This window comes from Glycine soja, chromosome 7 (genome assembly GCF_004193775.1).
Source record: "Glycine soja cultivar W05 chromosome 7, ASM419377v2, whole genome shotgun sequence".
NCBI classification, from domain to species: Eukaryota; Viridiplantae; Streptophyta; class Magnoliopsida; order Fabales; family Fabaceae; genus Glycine; species Glycine soja.
In genome coordinates this window covers 34,622,569-34,641,720 of record NC_041008.1, presented here as the reverse complement: position 1 = coordinate 34,641,720, position 19,152 = coordinate 34,622,569, and the positions used below count along the sequence as shown (strand labels likewise).

At 36.7% G+C, this 19,152-nt stretch overlaps 1 pseudogene; it reads left to right on the top strand.

The window, feature by feature from the left end:
• The first annotated feature begins 1,251 nt into the window (after window positions 1-1,251).
• Window positions 1,252-14,013, top strand: LOC114420616 (annotated as a pseudogene).
• Window positions 14,014-19,152: the final 5,139 nt, after the last annotated feature.

Sequence of the window (19,152 nt, the reverse complement as noted above, 5' to 3'; positions counted from 1 at the left end):
AGGTTTGGGAGTTGTTTTTACGCATGAGGAAGGTATTAGCCCCCCACGCGTCCATCACTAGGGACGGCAGCCTTCAACCAAGTGTGCGAATATGACTTCAAAATATGTATTTTTCCTTTTTTATGTTTTCTAGCTTTTTATAGGCCTTTTTGTATTTTTTATCTTTTTATGGTTGACAAGGGTGTTTCCCTCGCTCCTACGTATTCCTCAATTGTGATGAGGAAATCAGACCTACGTAGTTCTTTCAAAAGCAATAAAGTTATGTGTTGATTTTATGCTTTTGAACGGCCTATGTTAACCGATAAAAGCAAAGATGAACATTTAAGGCATTGGACCTTAAAATGGTTTTGAGTGACTTTTGCGGATGAAGCTTGATTTGTGAGTTGATTTTAGCCTTAGTTTCACTTTGGTTATTAGTCAATTTATTCAAGGAAACTTTCAAAGAAAAAACGTTTGATTGATTTTTTCAAAGATATTTTGATTATTTTATTATTATTTTGCCTTTTTTTTGTTTAACCGAGGTTACTGCGTGGACGATCGGTTTGGATTTTATTTTAAAAGTGATTAAACGAGATTACAACACAAATGATCGGTTGAAATTCATTTTATCATTTATTAGGCGACATAACGACTTAAATGATTGATTAAAGCTCGTTAAAAAAGGGTACGGAAAGTAAATGTAATGAAAGTGAAAGTACACAAAACAAGTAGAGACCACTAAGGGTGCATAGAATGAATTGAAAGATTCGATTTCAGGAACTTACCGGTTGAAGACCGAAGAACGGTGAAGAATCTCCACGAAATCGCTTACGGAAACATCTCGGAAGCGTTATGGAAGTGCCTCGGCTTGGAGTTTTTTCACGAAAACAATTTTTCTCACTAATTTCGAGTGATTCCTCAATACTAGAAAGGTGGAACCTGTTCCTTCTACCCTCCTTCCCCTATTTATAAGAGAAAAAAGGGAGGTGGTTGCCGCCCAGCTCGCCCAAGTGAGCTGGGTTGCTTCCACCAGAAGCCACCGCCCTCTTTTTGGAATCTTTAGGAAGGCCCAAGTGGTCCAGATTGCTATTTACACTCTCATTTTTACTAAATACACCCCATTTTGTGTTTTTTATCGATTTTTTTCTGAAACGTTACGGAACTTTGTGGATTATGCAACGATACATGTTTTCCTTCTGAAACGTCGCGGATTACGCAACAATGCTTATTTTGACTTCCGAAATGTTGAAAAACTTAACAAATTACGCAACGATGCTTGTTTTGAGGGTTCCGAAGGGAGCAAACAAGGTTTGAGAACCGACCGCAAGTACCCCCCAATGAAATTAGGGTATGACAAAGGTCAAATATCTTTGGTTTAAATTGACCACCCTATCATAATAATGATAACAACATGTTAGTTGGTTGGGAAGGGTATGGTTAAATAGCTAAAAAGAGTCTAAGAACTTGTTTTTACTATACTTGTTAAATAGTCAAGAAGAATCAAAGAACTTCTTCTTCTTCTTCTTCACCAAAAATTGAAAATATGATGAGCAATGGAACACTTGCTTCTGTCTAACGATTCTATTCACATGTGAGACATCTTTAGGAGAAGAGAATGAGAATTTAAACTTATAAAATGAAAGAAAAATTGAAATAAAAAAGGTTTTCTTGAGATCTTACCTCTATTCTCCACAAAACCCCCTTAAATCCTCTCAACCAAGCCTCCCAAAGCAAGAAAGAGTTTGCAAACCCTAGCCCCTTCTGCTCTCAAAACCGGCCACACCCCTGAGTCATCCTAGGGTTGTGTTGCCTTATGTAGTGGGTCTTAACCCACTTGGGTTAAGGCCTAATTATCTTAGGTGCTCTAATTGAATCCATAAACTTCCTAATTAAGCTTCATATGATACTTAATTCTATACTTTAGTCACTTTAAACTATTAATTATAACTCTAACTATTTCTTTTTATTAATTAAACTATTTTAAAGAGTTTTGATCATATTTATCAAATTTCCATTAATGAGTTGACAAAGTCAATCTTTTTCTATTGTCTCTAGTAGTCTAGGGTTGACTTTTGTTGACTTTTACCATTTTTAGTAGAAAATGAGTCTTTTCCTCATTTTCTCACTTTTCCTTTTAATTCTACTATACTATTATTTAAATAGTTTATTTAATTATTTTTTATATTATTATTATTATTATTTCTAATAGTAATACTTTTTAATTTCTATAGTCTAATTTTTTGGATGTTACAATTTTTACCCAATAGATTCACCTTTGTTACATAACTAACAAAGCTAAGGTTTGGTTTTATGTAATTTCGAAACTCTTTAACTTATGAAAATACTGTGAACTTTTCATGCTTCCAAAACCAACAAATGTAACTCAAATCTTAAAATACAAAACATATATTTATAAAACAAAATTAAAACAAATATAATGCCTCGTGGCTCTACACCTTTCTTAAAAGAAGATAAATCTTTAATTACATGAGATTCTTGAAAATATAAAAAAGACAAACCTAAGTTGGTCACCTCTATACATAAACCAAACAAAATAAGAGATCGAAGGGATCGCATCTTTAGTCTCATGCCCACTCTATCTACAATGTCTCCAAGAGGAAGATCCACCTAAACTCCACCTGCTCCCTCATATGTTGGGTTTAGGATCATCATAGTCACCACTACATATATCACATGTAAAGGTAAACTTACCAAACCAAACTATACAATTGTAGATAAATGAATCTCCAATTATTAATGAAAAATGGAGAAAACTAGACCTTGCGTACTTCAAAAATATTATACATAATTAATAACTAAAATATTTATACAAAACTTAGTTCATAAGCTCATAATACAATTCAAATTCATAAGTTTATATCAAAACTCAGTTCATATAAAGAGATCTCTAATTTCTCATCAATAAGCACCAATAAAAAACATCATCAAAGCTCATCCATCTTAATTTATATACACAACACAACTAGCATCAAAACTCCTCAACTTAGCATCAACAACATAATTATATCATAATTTGCAATTACCATCAACAATATACTCTCATCACCAATTATCATAATGAATAATGAAAAAATAACTCTACTCCATGAAATTTTTCATCATACTCAATCATCATAACTGATATACACACATAACCACTACACAACTTGAAAATCTCAAACATCAAATGTTGACACTATTGTATGGAATTTCAACACAATATGAGTGGTCTCCCATGAGTTTCATCTCATAACATAGTCACACTCTCTAACCATTTAGGGAGTCTCTTGGGCTAATCCTATTGAGGAAGTGTGGTTTTATCAAAAATGATAAATTATAATTCCTCTATTTTTTTCAATTGTTGCATTTTTTAAAATCTTTGTTTCTATTTATATGCCATATTGACAAAGTCTAAGATTACATTAATTGTTTTGTTCAACTATATCCTTTCTTTAATTTAATATGTAACATAGTTGCACCTACCCTCTAACCATTTAGGGAGTCTTTTGGGCTAATAACAAATGGACATTTATAGCTTACTGTCTATTAAATGTCCCAATAATTAATATATCATTTATTAAATAAAACAAATCCTAAATAAATAAAATGAAATGTCTAAAATGCCCTTGTTTGGGTGACAAAAAATGTGCCAAAACTTTCTTGCTTTATATTACTCAATCTGTTACTTTTATATGTCTTTTAAGATTTCTATGTAGAAACCAAAGAATACAAGAAATTTTCTATACTAATAAAATAGTTGTAGGTTTTCTACTTTACCCTTTTTCATTTACACTCCACAATAAATACAATAATTATAGATTAAATAAAAAGAAAGACTATAGTTGACAAAAGAGTAATTCGTGTGATCTTAGACTTTGTAAATGACAAATGAATAGAAACAAAATATAAAAAAATATAATTGAAAATAATTGGAAGAAGTAAAAGAGATTACTCATTCTATTCCATTTTATCTACTTTTTAAGGTTTCTATGTAAAAACAAGAAAAAAATCATTTTTTTTTATTTTAATAAAAAAGTAACAAGGTTTCTTATTTTATCCTTTTTCATTTCTATTCCACAATGTGTTATTTGGTTAAAAACTTTTGAAATAATCTGACTTTTTTTTTTACAGGAAATCATCTCAAACATATACACTTACAAATAATTACAAATGCTAAATGAAGTAATAATCACATATTAATACCTTTAGGTTTTTTATTTGAAAAAAATGATATGCATTTATAGTTTAAAATAGACACTATTAGAAATTACACTTTCAACATCGGTTATTTAGGGGATTTTACATCGGCTCTAAAACCGATGTTGAAAGTGACGATGTTGAATGTATCATTGTTAACATCGGTTTTTAAAAACCGATGTTAACATAAATATGATAACATCGGTTTTATAAATAACCGATGTTAAACACAAAGAACTACAGCAAAAAAAGTGTATGCATGACGAAAGTTGACATTGGTTTTGTAGTAAAACCGATGTTAATGTTATATATTAACATCGTTTCTCTAGAAGAACCGATGTTAATTTAATATAGATAGCCGATGTTAACTTATGTACATTAACATCGGTTATGTATAAATAACCGATGTTAATATAGAAACGGTAACATCCGTTATGTATGAATAACCGATGTTAATGTACAAAAGTTAACATCGGTTTTGTGTATGACCGATGTTAAGGTTCATGTCGACATCGGTTTTTGTAAATAACTGATGTTGTTTACCATATTAACATCGGTTTTTGTTAATAACCGATGTTGTTTTCAAGTATTTTTTTATATATACTTTCTGTTTTTACAGTAAACCCAAAATTGTACCTGTCAAATGCAATTTCAAGTCCAATTCATAGCAAATAAACATTTTATTCTGCTTTCAAGCAGTTTTAATGATAATAAACATCAAATAATTGATTTATCATAAAGAACAATCATCAAATGAATTCAATGTTCATATTACATAGAAAATGTCAAAAATGTTAAACCAAAGTAAACTAAAGCTAAAGATAATGTCCCTAAATCCTAGGCCTGATCTCTAACTCGGAGATAAAACTGTGCCTACTGGATCCACAATGCCTTTAATTTCTCTGGCTCCAATGGTCTAGGATTGTTAAAATACTGCATGATGAAATAAATCATAATAAGTTAATAATGTAATACAAATTATAAATAAATTGATTTTGTTTGAAATAAACTTACCGCTTCCCAATTATTCCTAAAAGTTCCTAAAATGATGGTGGACATCCAGTGCATCACATAGTAGCCGCACTCAGTACTTCCTTTTTGTCTATTACACTAAATACATAATGAAATTTGGATATTAATTAAACAACTAGTGTACAGACACATAAAGAAATATATATAAGTGGAAGTTTTATGTAAATGACGTACCTTGGCGACAATCCACCTAGCAGGAGCCTTTGATTTAGGTTGTGGAGCATCATCAAGACCTTTTAATGCACTGTTCCAGATGAGTAACAATTAAAAACTGGTGTTGTACGTTGAGGTATTTCAATGCAAATCTATTGAAAAGAACACTAACCTATTAATAATCCCCTTAAGGTAGTTGTCTGGCCTGTTATGCAATGAACAAAACCAGACAACTAGGTGTTTCTTGGGCAGGATGACCACCACCTGCCAGTGTCCGCTGTAGCGGAGATTAATATGGGTTAGTACATTAGTAAACATTAATTAAATTCAGTTATTTTGTGACTTACCCATTTAGGTAGGCTCCAAGATAAACATCGCGTTTTGAACTCTACATCCAAGTCTTTATGTAACTTTCAGACTCAAACTGCGATTGCCCAGACCTCTGAATTGACTGTGGCTCGAGGAATCTATAGATATCAGAATTCCCCGCTCGCATGCATGTTTCAATGAGATGCCTGTTTATGTTAAGTCAAAGTTAAATATTTATGAATTGAAAGCAATAACTTGGGTAATTAAAAGTAATATAAAATGACTTAGAGAATCCACAAATGTAACACTAATATGCTGAGACATTGACCACCGTGTGCGATTTCAGAGAGGTCTTCATGCTTTATGTAGAAGGCGAAATCTGGATTAAAGACCTCGAACACAGTGGCATCCCATCTAACCTGATAAGGCCTCAAGAAAAGCTCTGGGATGGTCAATGTCATCAGATAAAGCGGATCATCGACCTCCAGATCGGGCTTTAGAGTTGGTTTTGTTGAAGACACAGCTACCTGTTCATGAAACAAAGTTAAATAGCCTAATTTGAGGCACCCTTAATGAATTAATTTAAAAAGAAGAAACATATAGTAAGGACAATAAGTACCTGCTGTGATAAAGACTTGACCAGATGTGTCGGCCAAGCAAGGAAGGTGTGAAGTGTCAGCCCCACTAAGGAAACCTCATCAGTGGGTACAGGAACTGGAGCATCTGCATCTGTAACATCCTCCACACTCACCTTTACTTGGCCAGGCAACAAAGGAGTGTTATGAACAACAGTGGATTCCTCATAAACTCTCCCCATGGCAACCAGGCGGGCAGGATCTACTTCTATGTACAAGTCGCACCTATCAGAGTCACCCGTCTCAGGATCGTTTCTTGAGGGATCAACACAACTCCCCTTTATGCTCACTTGAGGATCGGAGGGACGAACTAGGGGATCAGGAGGCACTGCAAGTCCCTAAGATTGCATCTGTGACTGAAGCTGGGACTGCATTTGGCTGAAGGATGTCATGATCTGCCGCGTCACTCTCTCTGTGATGGACTCCTCTAGCTGGTCCCTGATTTGCTGGGTCAGCTGCTGCAATTCTTCAGGAGGCAAGGAGGAAGAGCTGCGGGACGTCCGTGGAGCCGATCCAAAGTATTGCTTGATGGTGACACCGGCTCCAGCAGCACGGACACGTCCAAGGTGCTCTAGACGTCCAATAGCAGCAGCGAGAACATCCTGACATCCATGGGGGACGAAGGATCCTTGTGTGGCCTGCTCCTCAAAGGAATCTTGCACAGAAAACACACAGTGGTACATGGCATTCACAAAATATTGAAATATAATTGTAATGGTTAGTTGAAAATGACTTACAATCTTCTCAGCGATTTCCTTTGCGACCTCAGTTGTCATGTCCCCTGTTTTCTTCGTGTGGGCCATCTTCCACTTCACGTGACGTCTGACCAGGGATGGAGGGTCGATGATGCCATCAACACTTCTTGACTGTGCAGCTTCCTCCAGCTTCTTTTTCGTCTTCTCAGCCAGGAGCTTCTGCTCCAAATAGTCATAACCCCCCCGAGACAAAACGTGAGGGGGTAGTATTCTACTTCTGGATGGCCTGTGCCTTCTTGCGCTCATCCTGAAAAAATTAAACAATAATGTTTGAAATTGGTAGAATGAAGTATAACAACATCATGTTATTTGAAAAACAACTTAAATGGAAAGGAACATACCTCCCAAGAAGGGTCTCTGCGAGTCTGGCAAAACTGGGCCCACTTTTCCTTGTTGATGTCGTATTTCTCACAGATAGTGTCCTTGACACCGTCCTGATCGGCTGCAAGGGCCCATTTCCTCGTGAGGTCTGATTTAAATTGCCTCCAACTGTCCCCCACGGTCTGAAGTAACTTCCTTTTCGTCCTATTGTTAGAAGCCTCTGGGATATCAAATTCTGCCTGACAACATCAAATAAAGTTTATTTGTTACAATAATGTATTTTTTGGCTATTAATTAAACAAAATCAATTAAGAAAAGAAAAATACCAGAATATCCTCCCAAATCAGGTCCTTCTAAGCAGTAGGGACCTCCTTCCAGTTCTCATAGGTGGCGTCCACCTTATCACGCGCCACAATCCCCAAATATGTTCTTAATTTCTTCCTGTGGGGACCGTCGGCCTTCCCGGTAGCAGGATCAACATGGACCACTGGTCTCTCAACACCAGGCGGTCTAGTGGACAACAATCGTAGACGTGAGGCTTTGCGTGTCCGCTTCACGGAAAACGGTGAAGCCGATGCATCCGAAGGAGGAGGAGGAGGAGGAGGGGAGGCAGGTGGAGAACCCATGATCTTTTATACAATAACATACAACAACATATAAGTGATTTAGTTGTGCTTTTTAATTGTGATTTGGGGCAAGCATATTAAAAAAAGTCTATTACATTTTATCAGCAGTCAATGGATGCGTGATGGAATATAAATACTATATCTTCATAAATACACATGTACATGGCGTCCTTAGGACTTCATCCAGCTGATGTTTGTCGCCAGTTTCATCATCCACCACTCTTACCTTCTCTGCCTTCTCACGTTTATTGTTGTTAAACCCATATTTATGCCTTCTTCCCTTCATGTCTTGTTTTATCACAACTTTAGCCAAATTTCCTATCTTCAGCACAGTTGAATCTCCTGTCTTATTCTCCAATGACACACTTTGATGGCCTGTATCTCTTTTCTTCATATGTTCTAGTGCTTCAGCTTCAGAATGCATAGAGCAATCTAAACTTTCCAATGATCACCAAAGGCTTCTGCATCATCATTGACACTCTCGACCCTGTTTGGTTTATGCTCCTATGTTGCATTCCGTGCTTCCTCCTTATAATTCTCAGATTTATTAGAGGTCTCACTAGAAGAATCAACACCAATTCGTGCCTCTTCCTCCTCTACCAGCTCAATATCTTTCGTTTCACCTTTGCTTTTGTAAACTACACTGTAATTTACAAAACAAAAGTTGAAAGGAAAGATATTGAGCTGGTAAACAAGGAAGAAGGACAGATTGGTGCTAATCGTTCTAGTGCAACCTCTAATAAATCTGAGATTTATAAGGAGGAAGCACGAAATGCAGCACAGAAGCATAAACCAAAGAGGGTGGAGAGTGTTAATGCTAATGCAGAAGCCTTTGGTGATCACTGGAAAATTCAGATTGCTTTATGCATTCTGAAGCTGAAGCACTAGAACATATGAAAAAAAAAGAGGTACAGGCCATCAAAGTGTGTCATTGGAGAATAAGACAAAAGATTCAACTGTGCTGAAGATAGGAGATTCGGCTAAAGTTGTGATAAAACAAGACATGAAGGGAAGAAAGCATAAATATGGGTTTAACAACAATAAACGTGAGAAGACAGAGAAGAAAAGGGTGGTGGATGATGAAACTGGCGACAAACATGAGTTATATGAAGTCCTAAGGATGCCATCTAAAACAAAATACTGATGCCTCAATCAGAAATAAATGTAGCTGTCACTTACTTGCTTTGGTGACCTCTGCCTCTACAGAAAATTACATTAGACGATGTTAATCAATTCTCCTTCATCATGATCATTACGATTAGCATGAACGTCGTCAGCTTCTTCTTCACCGACAACGTTAGGAGTGATTTGAGCGGTCAAAGGACTAACATAGGTGTCCATGTATGAATCATTATATTCTACATTAACACCAATTGTTTTGCCTTACAGAACCACGCACCACCTTTCATCACAAGGGTCTTGAACGTAAATACTTGTCTAGCCTGTTCTGCCATGATGAAAGGGTCATTGTGGTAACCAAGTTTCTTTAGGTGTACCAGTGTAAATCCTATATCATCGGTGCGCACACCGGTGTTGCTGTCAACCCATTTACATTTGAAAACACAAACCGCAAATTTCACATAGTTAAGCTCCCAAATTTCATCAATGAACCCAAAGTAAGGAATGGAAGCTACACAGGGATTGGCGTCATTGACACTTGCAAAGTGTTGAGATTCAGCCCTTAGGGTGACCCCGCTGTTATGCATTGTACTTTTGTCATCTTGTGCTTTTGTGTAAAATGAATACTTGTTTATGTCGTATCCTTGTCAAGTTATAACATTTCTTTTAGGCCCATCTGCTAGCTTTCTTAATGTTTCTAAAGCATTCTCATCTGCAAAGATTGTATCTTTAAACCAATCACAGAAAGTCTTGTTATGCTTTTTCAACACCCAATTCTTTGACATTTTTGGATTATTCTGTTTGACTAAAGCTTCATGCTTAAGCATGTATCGCAAAACTTCATTACTATTGTCCAAGACATACAAGTGAGCTTTTAACAAATGTTCTACACTTGGAGTGATCACATGCAGTCCTCTTGAACCATTACCACCCACTCTGTCATCATGCCAAGACTCAGGAAGGCCAACAGGTTTAGCCTTCTCTAAGTATTCTAAACAAAATTCAATGGCTTCTTCTACAATGTACCTTTCAACAATAGATGCTTCTGGATGATATAGATTCTTTGTATACCCTTTTAAGATCTTCATGTATCGCTCAACCGGGTACATCCACCATAGATAAACAGGACCACAACATTTGATTTCTCTGACCAAATGCACAATCAAGTGAATCATGATGTCAAAGAAAGCAGGGGGAAAATACATCTCCAACTGGTACAGTATAATTGTGGCCTCATTTTCCAACTCATCAAACTTGACAGGATCAATGACTTTGCTACATATAGCATGGAAGAAAAAGCACAGGCGAGTTATCGCTAACCTGACTTTGTTTGGCAAGATGTCTCGTATAGCCACAGCTAACAATTGTTGCATGAGCATGTGACAATCGTGAGACTTTAACCCTACAAACTTAAGCTCCTTCAAGTGCACAAGGCTCTTAATATTTGAAGAGTATCCTTGTGGAACCTTCACCCGACGAAGAAACTGACAAAAACTTATCTTCTCCTTCTTGGACAAAGTATGGCAAGCTGGGGGCAAGTAAATTTTCTTCCTATCAGACCTTGGATGCAACTATGATCGTATACCCATATTAGCTAGATCTTGACAGGTATTCAAGCCATCCTTCGTCTTGCCTTGAATGTTAAGGAGCGTCCCAATCACACTGTCGCAAACATTATTCTCCACATGCATAACATCAATACAATGTCTAACGTCAAGATCAGACCAGTACGGAAGATCAAAGAAAATGGACCTCTTCTTCCATATGCAACTCTGACTTTTATCCTTCTTTTGGGTCTTCCCTAATACAATATTCAGGTGTTGAACCCGCTGATATACTTGCTCACCAGTCAACGGTATCAGTGCAATATCATGCTCTTGACTTCCATTAAAAGCTTTTTTCAGTCGTCTGTAAGGATGATTGGGTGTTAGAAAGTGGTGATGCCTACTGTAGGCTGTTTTTCTCCCATGTTTAAGTTGTATGTAACTTATGTTTTCTTCATAGATGGGGCATGCATGATGACCCTTAACACTGTAACCGTTGAGATTCCCATATGCTGGAAAGTCATTAATGGTACAAAAAAGCATTGCACGCATTTCGAACGTCTCCTTGCGAAATGCATCAAACACTACAACCCCCTCGTCCCACAACTTTCTCAGATCTTCAACCAACGGACTTAGATAAACATCAATGTCATTTCCTGACTATCTTGGGCCCGATATCATCATAGATAACATCATGTATTTTCGCTTCATGCACAACCAAGGAGGCAAATTGTAAATTACTAGCAGAACTGGCCATGAACTGTGTTGAGTGCTTAAGGTGCCATATGGATTCATTCCATCACTGGCTAGTCCAAGTCAAAGATTTCTTGGCTCTTTCCCAAAATTCCCCAGACCATTCCATCAGAAATCCTTCCATTTGCATGCCATGTAAGGTCTTTTGCGTCGTCCTCATTAGAAAAAAGACGCTTAAACCTTGGAATGATTGGAAGATACCACAAAACCTTCGCTGGGGGGCCCTTCTTGGAGTTTTCATCAGAACTGCTTTCCTTTTCATCCTTCACTTTGTACCGTGAAGTCCCACAGATAGGGCATTTCGACATTTCTTGGAATTCATGCCTGTACAGTATGCAATCATTGGGGCAAGCATTAATCTTCTGATACTCCATACCTATCGGACACAATATCTTTTTCGCCTTATAGTAACTTTTAGGCAACGTGTTGTCCTCTGGAAGCAGATTGTGCACTACCTCAAGCAGTGAGGTGAAACTTTTGTCACTCCACCCATACCTGGCCTTCACATTAACCAAACTTAACACAGCAGACAACAGGGTTAAGGAATTCTTGCATCCTGCATACAAAGGCTTCTTTGAATCACTCTGCAATCCTTCATACATAGGGGCATGTGCTTGCTGGAAAGACTCTTGTCCAAGGTCACGAATCACGTCCTTCAACCGATCTCCCATTTCTACATCAAACGGTTCAGATTGGGACCCACTCTACATGTCTGTGACTTCACCATGCCATACCCACGTCGTGTAATTCTTCTTAATCCCATCACACAATAGATGGTCCCGTATGTCATCGAGTAGTTGTCGTCTTCCATTCAAATAGTTGATGCAAGGACAATAATATTTTCCTTCTTCATTCGGTCAACCTCTTTCTAAAGCAAATTGCAAGAACTGTTTGACGCCATCCTCATATTCTGGGCTCATGCGACTTTCATTCATCCAACTTTGATCCATCTAAGCAATTCCATGCATGAAAATCTCACTTTTTTATTTATAGGTGTGGCCCTATCCCATTTAGGAAAACTGTCTTTTATGTTAGCTTTAATCATCAGGGTTACCATTATTTACAAAAATTTGACTAAATTTCGGTAGCATTTCGCATTCGTCTCCAAGTACACGACATGTCATCGGTGAAATGAATTTCTCGAAAATCATGTATGCACTCAAAGAACAACTTGAAATGCATTGAACCGAAATTTAATCAAATTAATGAAAATAATAATAACCTTCACGAATGAATCTAACATAAAAATACCAGTCTCCCCAAACTATCCAAATGGACAATTCAAGACTAAATACAATGACTAATGCAAACTATCCGCAAGAGTCATTGCATTCAGTCTCAAACGGGAATCTAAGGTTCACTCAGCATGAACAACAATTGTTTATATAGCAAATTACACTTATCACATACAAGAACATACAAAAGGTAAAATTCAATTACAGAAAAATATAGACATCAATAGTTATTTATGTAACTAATTTCAAATGCTGGGTTTCAAGGGTGCTTATGCTTTATTATTGTAGTTGGGTATATGTGTGTGTGTGTGTGTGTATCATGAGGGTCTGTGTGTATCATGAGGATGTGCGTAGTTGTCATGCTAGTAAAATTTGAGAGCAAACTAGTGATCAATGTTGTTTTGTGTGATTACAGATTATGGAAATCTATCCACTATTGCTTTATGGAAATTTATCTTGTAAATGAGGAAATTAGAGTAAAATTTTCTGGTGGTTAAATTTCTGCCTGAAAGATTTGCCTAGCTTTATAAGGACAATAGATCCAAATGATTTCATGCAAGAATATTTAATTGAAGTAGTGGCTAGAGTTCCCAGTGCCTCTGCTATTGTGTTTAATACTTTTGATGAACTTGAGAGAGATGCAATGAATGGTCTCTCCTCTATGCTCCCTTTTCTTTATACCATTGGTCCTCTCCCTTTACTTTTAAATCAAAGTCCACAAAACAACTTTGCATCTTTAGGTTCCAATCTTTGGAAGGAAGATCCAAAGTGTCTTGAATAGCTAGAATCCAAGGAATCGGGATCCGTTGTTTATGTGAGTTTCGGCAGCATCACAGTTATGTCAGCAGAACAACTCTTGGAGTTTGCTTGGGGTTCGGCCAACAACAAGAAACCCTTTTTGTGGATCATCAGGCCTGACCTTGTCATTGGAGGTTTAGTGATTTTGTCATCTAAGTTTGTGAATGAAACTAAAGATAGAAGCCTAATAGCAAGTTGGTGTCCACATGAGCAAGTGCTGAACCATCCTTGGTGGATTCTTGACTCATTGTGGATGGAACTCAACCACTGAAAGTGTTTGTGCTGGAGTACCAATGTTGTGTTGGCCATTCTTTGCAGATCGGCCAACAAACTGCAGATATATCTGCAATGAATGGGAAATTAGGATTGGAATTGATACCAATGTGAAAGGAGAAGAGGTGGAGAAGCTGATGAATGACTTGATGGCGGGAGAGAAAGAAAACAAAATGAGACAAAATATCGTGGAGTTGAAGAAGAAGGCAGAGGAAGCCAGTACACCCAGTGGTTGTTCATTCATGAACTTGGACAAATTCGTTAAGGAGGTGTTGCTTAATTAGATAAACATTAGATTAATTGAAGGTTTTGGGGGGGTGTTCCTTTGTAGGGTGTGTGGCTGTGTGTGTGTGTGTGTGTGTATGTGGGTGTGGGTGTGTGTGTGTGTGTGTGTGTGTGGCTGTGTGTGTGTGTGTGTGTGCGTGTGTATGTGGGTGTGTGTGTGTTTCTGTGTGTGTGGTTGTGTGTGTGTGTTTCTGTGTGTGTGTGTGTGTGTATGTGGGTGTGGGTGTGTGTGTGTGTTTCTCTGTGTGTGTGTGTGTGGTTGTGTGTGTGTGTGTGTGTGTGTGTGGATGTGGGTGTGTGTGTGTTTCTCTGTGTGTGTGGTTGTGTGTGTGTGTGTGTGTGTTTCTGTGTGTGTTGAAGAATTGGTTTGGGATGATTTTTTAGGGGAGATGAGTTTCTTGGTGACGCTGCGATGCACTGTGTGTTTGCATATAATACTGTCTTCCATTGTGTTCCTTATTCTAATGACTGTGCTGCGAAGCAAAATAGGGAATGAAAAGAGAGAATCGTGAAGGGGAAGGTTAAACCGAAATCTTCCAAAAGGTTAAAAAAAAGAAGAAAGATAGAAAGAAATATTAAGACATGGTCGGGACTGATGATAGGAATAAAGAGAAAATAACAACTTTTGACGTCATGGGGGTGTGTGAGAGAAAGAGAAAGAAAAAAGGGAATTATTCAGATGATGGTGATTCCAATAGTGTTGAGAAGGTAGTAGCTATGTGGGAGAGGAGACTTTCATTGAAACTTCTGCTTGCTGCCTTGAATGGAAAGGATATCTCCTGATTCAAAGTGAGGAGAGAATAGAAGCCAAGGCAAAAAAAAGTGCAGATTATGCAGGCTCATTGGTACTACCACTGCTGAGCTGTAGTTGAATCGGTAAAGAAGAACAAGAGTTCAATTTCTACTAATAAGTCCCTAACACTGATTTCCCAGTTTTATAGGATCCAACACCTCAAATCGGAAAGATTACAATATCAGATTCTATTTATTCAAATTTAATATTATCGTTACTCATGTACACACACTATTTGTATTTTTATTTTTAAGGTAAATACTCATTTTTGATAATGAGATGGGGATAGCTTCAGCTTTTATTGATTAGACTACTGCTATCAACCTAAACGATAGGTTTAAGGATACTTGGGTGTGGGGAGCTTCATGTAATGAGATCTTCTCTACCAAAAGTTCAATAAAAAAACATATATATAGATAATACAAGAGAGAGAGAAGGGAAGTGGCAGTCACAACATATATATAGAGAAGGGCAGTAGATAAAAATACAAAAACATTCAACACTAACAATAAACAAGTTCTGAGAGTTAAAATCACAGTAAATACTTCAAAGATATCAGTCCAATGAAAGAAAGGTCATGTAGATAGGCATGAAGATATTAGTCCAATGAAAGAAAGGTCATGTAGAGAGGCATAGCATAAGTTACAAATATACCAGTAATGCATACAACAACAATTTCAAATTAGTTTTCGAATCAAAGATATAAATACCTGAGTTCGAGGCTTCAGCACAATTGACTTTCTAGCAATGACCGCAGGACCAGTTTGAATTTCGAAACAGCAATGACCATAGGATCAACAATGGCTAAAATCGCTCCTAATGGAATCTGAAAATAGTATGGCAACATAATTTAGTGTTTAGCAAATTAAATAAAAAAGGCTAAATGACATTATAAATAATATATTTGATTTTGTCCTGCATCCATTTCCTTCCCTCTATCTAGTTTGGACTCTTATACTCAAATTACTTGCTGACTTTCTTCTATATTCACTATTGCATTTCTGGGAACTTGTGATTATGCTTAGTCATGTTAATTTCAGTGACTATGACTTGTGTATGATTGTGCTAGAAACTAGGCCTCGGTCTCCATTATTCCCTTGCTTTCAGTTTTTTTATTTTTCATGTAATGAATATTGTTCATTGTTTTTCTTTTCCATCCACCTTTATGTTTCTGAATCTGTATGCAAGTTGCAAGTCTAAATCTTAAGTTTAACAACAATTTGCAGGGAATGCATAGACAAGAAGTTAATAGATGAGAAATTAAAGCATTGTCCAATATGCAATAGAGACTTGGGGTTTTCTCCACTTGATAAATTAAGGTAGTCTCAATGAACATGACTCTACTTTCAGAAATGATCGACAGATTAGTCTATAATTCTCTCTGCTGCAGTTAACTGGTCTCATATCACTTTATCATACTATTATATGCTTTTGTGCATGCACCACGGGGAAAAATTGATGTGATCAGTTCTGCTTTTTTCCTGTTCTTATTTCTTTGTGATGGCTGAAATTTTTATTTCTTTATTTTTCCCCCTATAGCTGGAGTTTTCCTGAATTTTGCCTGACTTCTATACTGTTTTGGAAATGAACAGGTCAGATCCTTGTCTGCAAGATTTGAGGGATAAAATTTTCCCATTTGAAGAACAAAATGCTTCAGTCAAATTGAACATCTACAGAAAGAAGAATTTCTCTTTCAGAACATTAAGATCAGTGGAACGATTCATCCACAGATGGCTGGTGCAAACGGATCTTCATGTGCAATTCCTGGTTGTGATTCTAAGGTGATGAGCGATGAACTTTGTGCTGATATTTTTCCATGTGAGTGTCATTTTAAGATATGCAGAGATTGTTATATAAATGCAGTAAAAACAGGAGGTGGGATATGCCCAGGATGCAAGGAGCCATATCAGAACACAGAACTAGATGAAGTGGCTATAGATAATGGGCATCCCCTTCTACTTCCTCCACCAAGTGGAATGTCTAAAATGGAGAGGAGATTGTCCATGATGAAGTCAACGAAGTCAGCACTGGTGAGGAGCCAAACTGGAGATTTTGATCATAATAGGTGGCTCTTTGAACAAAGGGAACCTATGGCTATGGCAATGCTATATGGCCAAAGGAAGGTGGTTTTGGAAATGAAAAAGAGGATGATTTTGTTCAGCCAACTGAATTGATGAACAAACCATGGAGACCACTTACTCAGAAACTGAAGATACCTGCTGCCGTTTTGAGCCCATATCGGTATAAAGCTTTAGTCTTAAATGCTTTTTTTTTTCTTTTCTAAAATATCATTTTTGTTTTGTTTCTTTTCTAATTATACCAACTTAAACAATGTTGTTCCCCATTATTCTGAATAACAATATGGCATTAGCATGTATTCCCATGTTCATGCCCAAAATAGATAATAGTTTATATTAATATGTTTGCAATTTAAGATTTGATAGATTAATAAGCTTACATATGAGTATGGCAATTTATCAATATTGACTTGGTCCTATTCCTTTCTTCAAGCATTCCAACACCAACTTAGAATACAAGTAAGGCTTATCAATTATTTACTTACCCGATCCTTTTTCTTTATATTGTGTATGTATTTTTAGTCTTTGCAGTTAGACTTTTAAAACTGATTTTCTCTTCACATTTTTTAGTTCTTGCTTGTTTGTTTATCCTACAATTATATCATGTATACTAGTCCTGCACTTAAAAAGTAATGTGCACCACATCAATAATCTACATCATCTGACAATTTCCTTCTTCCTTTTATGTTTGTTTGTACAGTCTTATCATTTTTATTCGTTTGGTTGTCTTGGCACTGTTCTTGGCATGGAGGATCAAACACCAAAATACTGATGCAGTCTGGCTATGGGGCATGTTTGTTGTTTGTGAGATATGGTTTGCCTTTTCCTGGCTGCTGGATCAACTGCCCAAACTATGCCCACTGAATCGTTCCACTGATCTTAATGTCCTTGGGGATTTCAATAGCATTAGAAGCTAGGATGAAAGAACAGGCTCATCTCAAAGGAGTGTGGGCACATATGATAGTTCTAGTTTCAATGATTGGATATCAGACATGGAAATTCAGGAAATTAAAAGCTTTGGTAGCAGATTTACTTGGTGTAGGCCAAATGGATCTGTGAGGAGTAGGCTCGATAGATGCTTGGTTTTAGAACATTGGCTACTTAAATGGCCTGATTCTTCACATCAAGTACTCCACAGGGATTATTCTGATCACTATCCAATTATTTTGAAAACAAAGCTGGTGGATTGGGGCCCGAAGCCATTTAGGGTGATGGACTGTTGGCCTAAAAATAAAGAGTATCAAAGACTGGTTAAAGAAGTGTGGTGTGGTGACCAACAACTTGGATGGGGGAGTATTGTGCTTAAAAACAAATTGAGGAACCTAAAATCCAGCTTGAAACAGTGGAGTATAGAGAATGGGGATGTCAATAACAACAAAATTCAGCAACTGATCTACTTGAGTAGTATTTTTATCTATTCCTGATTTTTCTTATCAAGTGCATTAGTCAAAACAAACATCTCTAAGTTTAAAGATTATTTCAGAGGGCAGGAGCTAATTCTAGCTCTCTGTGTGTTCTAAATTCTAATTACATTAAAGGAGCTACAGTGAACAACACCAAATCTAATTATGAGGAGCTCAAAGCTATTGGCAATTCGCACAGGATTGAGGAAACCATTTCTTAAAGCATTCTCAGTGTAAGAAATTGATTTCAGCAAGCATGAATCAATCTTCAGCAATAAACTAATCTTCAGTGACACCGGACTTAAGAAGTTTAGGGGCAAGAGAAACCAGGTTGAGAAGGGAAAGCTTTTTCCATTCTTCTACTTAGAAAGATGCATCATTAGTTCTCACTTCTCATAGCCGCAAGGGCAATCTAGGAGTTGTTTTGGTTATGTAAAATATGTCAATTGCATTGATAGAACTAACTTATCAACAGATCTAAAATTGGTTGCATATATGAACTAAGTTCAACATAATAACAATGTGTTCAAGCTCATCAAGCCAGTCTTTAGATCCCTATCAAATAAATTTAAAATTATGGAGATACTACATAACTACAATTATGTGTAGTCATCAGATCCATGATAAGAAAAATAGACTCTGAATAACACATGATAGGAGAGACAACAACATTTAAATTACATCACAGTCAGAATTTCAAGCATCAAGAGCAAGAAAAGAACAAACTAAGATTTGAAACATAAAATTGGTTCACTTTAAAAGCTTAAAAGTTAAAGAACCGAATTGAATGGCATTTATCTATCAAGTACTTAAATAATAGATTTTATATTACAACAGCTAAAATAACAACTCCTATCTTCTTCT